The sequence below is a fragment of the Neovison vison genome, chromosome 2 (assembly GCF_020171115.1).
Source record: "Neovison vison isolate M4711 chromosome 2, ASM_NN_V1, whole genome shotgun sequence".
Taxonomy (NCBI): Eukaryota; Metazoa; Chordata; class Mammalia; order Carnivora; family Mustelidae; genus Neogale; species Neogale vison.
The window spans coordinates 42472091-42482503 of NC_058092.1; the positions used below are offsets into that span (position 1 = coordinate 42472091).

General features: G+C 46.4%; 1 protein-coding gene across 1 annotated transcript in view; it reads right to left on the bottom strand.

Moving 5' to 3' along the window:
• TUT4 (terminal uridylyl transferase 4) overlaps positions 1 to 10237 on the bottom strand; it is a 204204-nt gene extending 193967 nt beyond the window's left edge. The window contains exon 1 of the mRNA XM_044238236.1: positions 10222 to 10237. The gene's annotated coding sequence lies outside the window, so the exon portion shown is untranslated. The remainder of the gene's footprint in view (positions 1 to 10221) is intronic.
• Positions 10238 to 10413: the final 176 nt, after the last annotated feature.

Below are 10413 nucleotides of genomic sequence, written 5' to 3' on the forward strand. Positions count from 1 at the left end.
ACAAGGAGGCAGAGAGGCAGGCGGAGGGGGGGAAGCAGACTCCCCACTAAGCAGAGAGCCCGACATGGGGCTCGATCCCAGGACCCCGAGATCATGACCTGAGCCAAAGGCAGAGGCATTAACCCACTGAGCCACCCAGGCTCCCCAATGCCCTATTTTTAAAAAGATTTTATTAATGGGGCACCCGGGTGGCTCAGTCGGTAAGCGTCTGCCTTTGGTTCAGGTCATGATCCCAGGGTCCTGGGATGGAGCCCCTCATCAGGATCTCTGCTTCTCCCTCTCCCACTCCTTCTGCTATGTTCCCTCTCTCACTTTGTCTCTGTCAAATAAATAAATAAAATCTTAAAAAATTGAAATTAAAAAAATACATAAAATATTTATGTATTTAGAGCTAGTGGGGGGAGGGGCAGAGGGAAAGGGAGAGAGAATCTCTAGCACTCTCCAAGCTGAGCACAGAGCCCATGATGGAGCTTGGTCTCTTAACCGTGAGATCATGACTTGAGCCAAAATCAAGAGTCAGGCACTAAACCAACTGAGCCACTGAGGCGCCCCACCATGTATGCCCTACCGACACCCAAATCTCTACCTTGTATCTACACTGGGCTCCTATTCACCTGCCTAGTGGGCATGTCTACAGACATTGCAGTTCAACGCTTCTAGAACTTAACTCATCACCGCTCCCTGACACACCTCTCTCCCTTCCACTCAGCCTTCACAAATCCCCAGAGCCTTTCCTTTCACATACCACTCACTTACTACACTATTATTATTTAAGCGACTGGTTTCCCCTCTCTCCTTAGCCCAGCACCTGGCCTTCAGGATATATATAATTAAACTATAAAGTAAGCATTCTGAGCACCAACTCCCTGCTGTCCCTGACTAGGACCTATCTAGAAACCAAAGACGAGCAGTTTCCCCCAGAAATTTAGAGTCTAGCTGAGGATTTCGCAGTCCCAAGTAGGCCTTCATTCCTATGCTTTTTCAGCATTCTGCTGCTCCCATTGTCCCCTCTAATGTGCAAGACTTCCCTAGGGAAAAAAAATTTCATTTTAAATCCTTATCAACTGTTACCTTAGTCATTGGCTAACCAGTATCTGCTAACAACTCAGTTTTAAATTAATCCCTTGGTAATTAGCTAACACTTGAGTACTTAATATCTGGTTTTCTACTAGCACTTTAGTTATTTTCTAACACTTTATTTATAAGCAATATATTTTATTTATCAGGTTTTATCTTAGCACTTAGTAGTTTAGCTTTCTGCCAAGCCTTAATTATTAATCAATATTTTGGTTGTCTGTTTAAATCCTATGCTGATCCCTTAGCTATTGATTAATTATTAATCAATATTTTGGTTGTCTGTTTAAATCCTATGCTGATCCCTTAGCTATCTATTAGTTTAGAGTAAATTAGCAATCCAGAGACCACCAGGTAGGAGTTTGGAGAGCGATCACTTCTGGCTGTGGATATGACAAAGGCCTTTGTGTTTGGCTGACCTCTCCTTCATCAACTGGTCCCGGGTCCTCTAAGAAAGGGAGGTCCCTCCTAATTGCTTATTTACCTCTCTGAGCTGAGCTAGAATGTGCTGAGAGGAGAGTATGACTATGAGGGTACTTCCTGGAAAGTTATGGTTGAAAGGGACATTCATTCATCAACAAATATTTCTTGAGCCCCGTTTATGTGTCAAGTTCTGCACTAGGGTCTAGGGATATATCAGTGAATGAAACAGGCCTGTTTTCAGCTGCCACGTTACTTAGAGAATAGTGGGAAAGACAAACAATAGTGGGAAAGATAAGCATTAAACAAATAATTACACCAATTATTACATAATTATGACAAGCACAAGGAGGAAGTACAGGGAGGCTGGCCCTGGAGCTATTCTGGAGTTCAGAGGTCTCCCTAAGGAATGACATTTAAGCCAAGAGCGGAAATTTTATTTATTTATTTATAAGATTTAGTTCGTTTATTTGAGAGAGAGAGTGCACAAGGTGGGGAGGGGCTGAGAGAGAGGGAGAAGCAGACTCCCTGCTGAGCCAAAGGCAGATGCCTAACTGACTGAGCCACCCAGGGGCCCAAGAGCTGAAATTTTAATAAAAGTTAGAGGAAAGAGGGTTGCTTGGGTGGCTCAATGAGTTAAGCGTCTGCCTTCGTTCAGGTCATGATCCCAGGGTCCTGGGTTGGAGCCCAACATTGACATCCGGCATTCTGCTCAGCAGGGAATCTGCTTTTCTCTCCGCTTGTATGCTTGCTCGCGCTCTCTCTCTCTCAGATAAATAAAGAAAATCTTCACAAAAAAATAAAAAAAGAGTTAGGGGAAAGAAGTGGGAAGTTCTTAAGTAGATGGAGACCCTAAGGAAGGAAGATGCTCAATAGGAAGGAGCCAGTGCTATCTGGAGCCATGTGATAAGGTGAAGGGCAAGAGAGGTAGTCAGGGGCCAGACCGTGCAGGCCTTGTGGAATCCAGGTAAAAAATGAAGGTGACCTGACTTAGCATGACAGAGCCTGTCTTCAGTTCCAAGTCTGAAGGCCAGAAATAAACTCCAGGGCAGAGACAGACACTGAACTACAGATAGCCAGATTGCTCTGGCTTCCCGGAGGAGGGATCACCATGGAGATTCTTGTGGAAAGCAGGCGGACCTGGCAGATCCCAGTTCCAGCAAGGCCAGCCTGGCAGCTGAGGGAGGGGATTGCCAAGGCCTGGGTCCCTACGAATCACCAAGTGGACTCCACCCTGACAGATGACACAGCAGGTGGTCAAAAGGGTACATTTCAGGGGCGCCTGGGTGGCTCAGTTGGTTAAGCGACTACCTTCAGCTTAGGGAGTCTGCTTCTCCTGTTGACCTCTCTCCTCTCATGCTCTCTCTCTCATTGTCTCTCTCTCAAATAAATAAATAAAATCTTTTTTTAAAAAAAGGTACATTTCAAAAATGAAACACTGCCTTATGTCTCACAAAAACCTCTGCAGCTTCCTCTCTTCCCCACATTTCCTTTAGTCCCTACATCTTAGCTCTCACCTGTGAGAGCTTTGTGTTAGGATGGAGATTTGTGAGCTATAACAGGAACCCAAAGTAAACACATCCTCAAATTAAGTTAAAGTTTATTTCTAGCCTATGTAAAGGACCTTTAGCCAGGTTAATGGCTCTTCCATCCTCAGGATATTGCCATCACCTGCATAACCCAAGACAGCTGGCCACCTCAACCCTAGTCCTTTTTTTTATAAAAAAGATTTTATGGGGATGCCTGGGTGGCTCAGTTTGTTAAGCAGCTGCCTTCGGCTCAGGTCATGATCCCAGCATCCTGGGATCGAGTCCCACATCGGGTTCCTTGCTCGGCAGGGAGCCTGCTTCTCCCTCTGCCTCTGCCTCTGCCTGCCTCTCTGTCTGCCTGTGCTCGCTCTCTCTCCCTCTCTCTCTGACAAATAAATAAAGAAAATCTTTAAAAAAAAAAAAAGATGTTATGTATTTGTGTTATATTATGTTATGTTATGTTATTTATTGAGGACGTGTGAGCAGGGATGGGGCAGAGAGAGAGGGAGAGAGAGAATCTCAAGCAGACTCTGTGCTGAGCACAGAACCTGATATGGGGCTCGATCCCAACATCCTGAGATGATGACCTGAGCTGACACCAGAGTTGGAGCTCACCACCAGGCACCCTCAACCCTATACTTTTAAGTGAGGGCACTATAGCACATCCCACAGGTCAGACGAACTTGACCATCCTACAGGTCAGACGAACTTGACCAAATAGCCACTCAGACAAGGATGACTGAGAAATAAAGTTTTTATTTGTATGGTAATGTGCCCAGATGAAAACTGGGAGTTTCATTAACATAGAAGAAGGGGAGAACAAATAGCCCCAATAGTTGGGTTCTGGAACAAAAACCCCCACACCTTAACATCTTTCAAATCTCTCCCTGTTCTTTCCTGCTACCATTATCCTAACTCAAGACTTATCGGGCGCCTGGGTGGCTCAGTGGGTTAAGCCGCTGCCTTCGGCTCAGGTCATGATCTCGGGGTCCTGGGATCGAGTCCCGCATCGGGCTCTCTGCTCAGCGGGGAGCCTGCTTCCCTCTCTCTCTCTCTGCCTGCCTCTCCGTCTACTTGTGATTTCTCCCTGTCAAATAAATAAATAAAATCTTAAAAAAAAAAAAAAAAAGACTTATCATCCTTCTTGCTCATCAGCTTGGTTCCAGCTCCCTTCTCCAATCCATCCTTCATGTCACAAGCTAAATGATGTTCCAGAAGCAAATCTGAGCATATCATCTCTCTGCTTCAGTGTGTCCTCCATTCCTATTCTTGGAGTAAAGGCTTAGTTCCTTAATCTGTCATTCCAAGTCCTTGTGTCTCATTTTCCTCCATATCTTGCCATATTCTCTTTACCCATTGCACAGGTAAAAAATATTCTCACTTTCCTTGATATTGATATTGCCTTATCCCTCTTTGAGTATAGGAAATGCTTGGCTCAGAGTGGGTGTTCAACTGAACTCATTGTTGTCCAGTGTATTTCTGAATGTCCCAAGGGCTATCTGAGCCCCTGCCTCTGGTAGACTTCTCCCACAGAAGGGGTGACCCATTTCAGTGAGATGGGAAAGCCCGGTTAGAAGACCCCTTCCTCTAATCCCTTAGAATATAAGTGCTCCACTCTGATCACATGGCCAACTGAGCCCTGCTCATCATTCTCCAGTGGGAGTGCCAGCGCCATGGCTGTCTTTGGTGCTAGTGATGATTACACGGGGCATATGTCTATTAAAAAATTAATTTGTTATTGGGGCACCTGGATGGCTCAGTCGGTTAAGGATCTATCTGCCTTTGGCTCAGGTCATGATCTCAGGGCCTTGCAATCGAGCCCCAAGTCAGACTCCCTGTTCAGCGGGGAGCCTGCTTCTCCCTCTCCCTCTGCCACTCCCTCTCCTTTTGCATTCTCTCTCTCAAATAAATAAATTAAACCTTTTTTAAAAAATTATTTGCTCTTTTCCCAAAATTCAATTTTAACTTGCCACCCATATTTTATCTGGCAGCATTTCCCTGGATTGAACACCATGCAGTAAGGTGTTCAGCTAATGCATCTAAGATCCTTTCAACTCCAAGAAACAAAGATTCTAACTTCCGATTTGCCTTGTTCCTCCCAATGAAAGCAGAAACTCTTCTCGGGATTTAAGTAGAAAAGCTGGGAAAAATAGTTAACAGGTTAATAAATATGATAAATGACAATACCCACTTACTAGCTGTGTAACCTTGGAACTATCCCTTAACCTCACGAAACCACCATCACTTCATCTAGCCAATAAAAGGAAATCAAGATGTTACCTAAAATCACCGGGCACTGTGCTAGATAACTTCTATGTGTTCTCTCACCTGGAATATTCAGACAAACTAATGTATGAGAAGGCACTCTGCAAGTGGAAATGGGCTGTAACAAAAATGAAACAGTATTATCATCAGAGCAGTACTTGTCTGCACTTGATTTCCTTTACTGACTCTTGTCAGTGAAGGATTGGAAAGAAGCTTCCCAAGCGTGGTCACACTGCAGAGGAAAGACATTGTCTAGAACTCTAGAGTATAGACAGGTGGTTTTTAATTATGGGTGATTTTGCTCGCCAGGGAATATTTGGCAATACCTGGGGACATTCTTTGTTGTCACAACTGGGGGATGGGCACTACTGGCATCTAGTGCGTAGAGGCCACAGAAGCTCCTATGATGCACAGGACTGTCCACCACAACAAAGAATTATCTCAAAACGTCAATAGGCTGAGAAATCCTAGTCTAGAGTATTGCAAAGAAGGATTCACATCCCAGCTCTGCTACTTAGCAGCTGGGTGACTCATAAACAAAGTACTTTACCTCTCTGGGCCTCAGTGTCTTCCTCTGGGACGTGGGGATATTAAAGGCACTTAACTCATAGGCCTATTGGGATGATTAAATGCTAATACACCCACAAACCACTGCAGTGTCTGACACATAGTAAATATCCAGTAAATGATAGTTTTTCCTGTGGTTATTTAGGAATTACTGTCTCCGTTTAAAAGACAGGAAATAAAAGCTCAGAGAGGGGAACAGACTTGCCCAAGATCAAGAGAAAAGGCAGTTCCAGTCCTAGGGTTGGCAAACATCACTAAGAATCTTCTGTAAACAAATGCTGTGGTTTTCATATTACATTATAATAACAATATCTTGAAAATACTGTTTACACTAACTCACCACCTCGAAATTATAATAGTTAATAGACCAATCTCTAGATCTTGTTATTTAATGTTTAAGAAAGACATTCATGGGGTGCCTGGTTGGCTCAGTGGATTAAAGCCTCTGCCTCTGGCTCAGGCCATGACCGTGAGGTCCTGGTATCCAGCCCTGCATCAGGCTCTCTGCTCTGCAGAGAGCCTGCTTCCCCCTCTCTTTCTGCCTGCCTCTCTGCCTACTTGTGATCTCTGTCAAATAAATAAAATCTTTTTTAAAATTTTAAAAAATTAAAAAAGAAAAACATTCATAAAATAAATATATTTTTAAAAGATTTTATTTATTTATTTGACAGACTGAGAGGGAAAGAGAGAGAGAGAGAGCACAGCAGGGGGAGCAGCAGAGGGAGAGGGATGATGTGGGGCTTGATCCCAGGACTCTGGGATCATGATCTGAGCTGAAAGCAGACACTTAACCGACTGAGCCACCCAGGAGCCCCATAAAGTAAACATTTTTTTAAAAATATTTTGAAGGGCACCTGGGCAGCTCAGTTGGTTAAATGTCTGACCTCAGCTCAGGTCATGACCTTAGGGTCCTGGGATCAAGCCTCACATCCGGCTCCCTGCTCAGCAGGGAGCCTGCTTCTCTCTTTCCCTCTCCCTCTGCCCCTATCCCTGCTTGTGCTCTCTCTCTCCCTGTCTCTCTCTCTCTCAAATAAATAAAAACCTTTAAAATATATATTTTGATAATGATTCTATATAACTGATATTCTTGTTATCCTAAGTAATTTACTTTTTGTCATTAAAAGTACTCTTCTGAATAGGGGTCCATAAGTCTTCATCAGACTGCCAAAGGAACCCTTGGCTAAGCAGACCTGAGTGCCAGTCCTGCGTGGACTGCTGTGTGACATTGGGTTTGTTATTTCTCAGGGGCACAATCACCCCTGCTTGGCTCACTCCAGGAACAATTTAATTCTTGGCTGAGAAAGGGCTCTGGAAACTGTTGGCAGCTTCACAATTTTCCCAAAAGTCAGGGCAGAGTGCTTTCTACCTCCCAGCTAAACCCTGTCTCTAGGAGACCTCTCTCCTTTCCACAGGATTTCCACTCCACCCCCTTTACTTTCCATCTGATAAATAAAGAGGCCAAAGTGCACCTTCGTTAGTGTACGAGATCCAGCCTCCAGTTTGCCGAGATGCATAGCTCAGTAGAAAGGTTTTCTGGGGTACAGTAACAATCCCCTCCAATTTTCATATCTGACCTTATAGTGACCCAGAGGACACTACCCCCTTGAAATTCTTCCTCTCTCCTTCAGACAGTGATCACTCTGCAGCTATGGTCCCTACCTTTCCCCTTTCACTGCCCTGTTCTATGATCATCTGTGTGACTCCCCCACCACCGGCATGTTTCTCACGGGCAGACCCAGATCTGATCCCTCTCAGGGACTCCAGGGCTGAACTCAAAAGCATGGCACACATTAGCATTAGAAGCTGGCCTAGATGAAGAAAGGTAACCTGAAGCACAGAGAAGTATCAGGGAATGGGGAGAGCTAAGCTTTGAGTGCAGAGTGCCTGATGCCCGTGTTTACCCCACACACCCAAAGCAAAGGATGGAGAAATGGGGGTGTCCCAGGCATCACAATAACTATTTCCTACTCTACCCATTCCTGTAAACAATTAGAAGAGCTAAAGATCTTGTCATCTTGAGCTAGCCCCTGCCCATCTGTCCAATGAGAGACTCAGTGGCTTTCAAACCTTTTTGACATGACTCAAAGTAAGAAATGCATTTTACATTGTGCTCTGGTCCATAATACATATGTACATACATATGTAACTGAAATAAGCATTTTATGAAAGAATACTTTGCTTTACTATCCCACAGTGCAATTTTTCTTTTTCTTTTTTTTTTAAAGATTTTATTTATTTATTTGACAGAGATCACAAGTAGGCAGAGAGGCAGGCAGAGACAGAGAGAGGAGGAAGCAGGCTCCCCGCTGAGCAGAGAGCCCGATGATGCGGGGCTCCATCCAAGGACCCTGGGATCATGACCTGAGCCAAAGGCAGAGGCTTTAATCCACTGAGCCACCCAGGTGCCCCAGTGCACTTTTTCTATCCCATTTAATTATTGTTTTTTATTTTTATTTTATTTATTTCTTTAAGTAGGCACCACGCCCATTGTGTAGCCCAGCCTGGGGCTTGAACTCACGACCCTGAGATCAATTCCTAAGTTGAGCTCAAAATTCTGACACTTAACTAGCCACCCCGGTGTTACTAATGATTATTTTTTAAAACTAGCTGTGACTCATTAACTGGTTACATGTCCCATAGGTCTTTTTCAGCCCAATATCCTATGACTAGCTGAATGGAATAACCAAAGCTCATATAAAATGGGACAACTAGGGGCATCTGAGTAGCTCAGATGGTTAAGTGTTTGCCTTCAGCTCAGAGGTCATGATCTCTGACTCCTGAGACCGAGCCCCACCTTGGGCTCCTGGATTAGCGGGGAGTCTGCTTCTCCCTTTGCCTCTCCCTCCTGCTCGCACTCTCTCTCAAATGAATAAATAAAATATTTTTAAAAAACTTTTTAAAAATGCGATAACTCAAGTTCAGGAGTCTCTAGTCTTGAATCAGTGTGACTGGGCCAAGCTGTGTACCTCTCAAAGCCTCAGTTTCTCTAGTTTACCCTGAGAGGACAGATAGGAAATTTCTAAAGACCATATATGGCCCTTTCAGACTGTTATCCCCCTATCCTTGTGAGAACACTGCTCTTGTCACCTGGAAGTAATTTCTGAGAGTGGAGAGGTGTGCCTGCTTTGCTTCCTGGGGAGTGGGGTTCCATTTGGGACATTATGTAGCCCTCTTGTTACATGAGTTAATGCTCAGGGAAGGAATAGACAGGCAAGGAAGCCAGAGGCTGAAGACATTTAGAACTCTACTGGAGGGAGGCCTGACTGGATCAGTTGGTGGACGGAATGACTCTTGATCTCAAGGTTGTGGGACTTCTGGGTGGCTCAGTCGGTTAAGCATCTCCCTTCCTCTCAGGTCATGATCCCACTGTGCTGGGGTCCAGCGCCCTCCCCCCCTACACTGCCGGGAGTCCCCTGCGCTCCCCCCACACCCCAGCCTGTGTGCCTGCTGCTCTCTTTCTTAAATAAACAAAATCTTAAAAAAAAAAAAATCTTCGGGCGCCGGGGTGGCTCAGAGCACCTGCCTTTGGTTCAGGTCATGATCCCAGGATTGAACCCCGCATCAGGCTTCCTGCTCAGTGGGGAGTCTGCATCTCCCTCTCCCACTCCCCCTGCTTCTGTTCCCTCTCTCACGATCTCTCTGTCAAATAAATAAAATCTTTTAAAAAAAATAAAAATAAAGTCTTTTTTAAAAAGTCCACTGGAAAAAGAGGCACAGTGAGAACCCCGGAAAGAACAAGGGCTTAGGTACTACACAGACCCAGGTTAAAATCCCATGGACTTGAAGACTGGGGTGACATGACCTCTCTGGCGCTCAGCTCTCGTTTATAAAACGGGTTTGAAAAATCCCTGGTCCCCTGGGTTGGTGTGGAGGTTCAGCGAAGTAGTGTACTAATCATCCATACTGACCGAAAACCGTGCGGTCGTTGCCTGGCCGCTGTGTCCCGCACTCGCCTGGACCTGCCCTGAGATGCGGGCGAGGAGCACAGCGCCCAGCATCAGGAGGCTGCTCGAGAGCAGCTGTGGAATCCACGGCGGCGGCTTCGATTCCCGCCCTGCCACCTTGGACGTGTCGCCTAGTCTCTGGGAGCTCCCAGCACCCTCATGCATACACTGAGAACGCTGTGAGGCGGGCGGGGGAAGCGCAGGCACAGACCGGCGCCCAGAAGGCTCCCCCCGGACAGCTCCCTCCTCTCGGCGCCGCGGGTCGTCCTCCCCTCCGGTCCCCCCGCCCCGCGCTCGCGCTCTGGCGCCCGCGCTCCCCGGCGCCTTCCCGCCGCTCTCCACTCCCACCGCCCCTCCGCCCTCCTCCCTTCTCTGTCTCTCTCCTCCTCCACATCCTCTCCCGCCGCGCTCGGTCCGCGTACCTGGTGGCCCTTCTCGGTCCTCAGGGACTCTAGGTCTCCAGCCGCTGCGTCTCCGAGCCTCTCGCCGCGTCTCTCTCTGTCTCGCTGCTTCTCTCTGCTTTTCTCTCCCTCCGACTCTGTCTTTCTCTGGCTCAGTTTTGTCGCTGTCCGTTCCTCGCTTGCCCGGCCGTCTGGTGGCCCGAGGTGGCGACG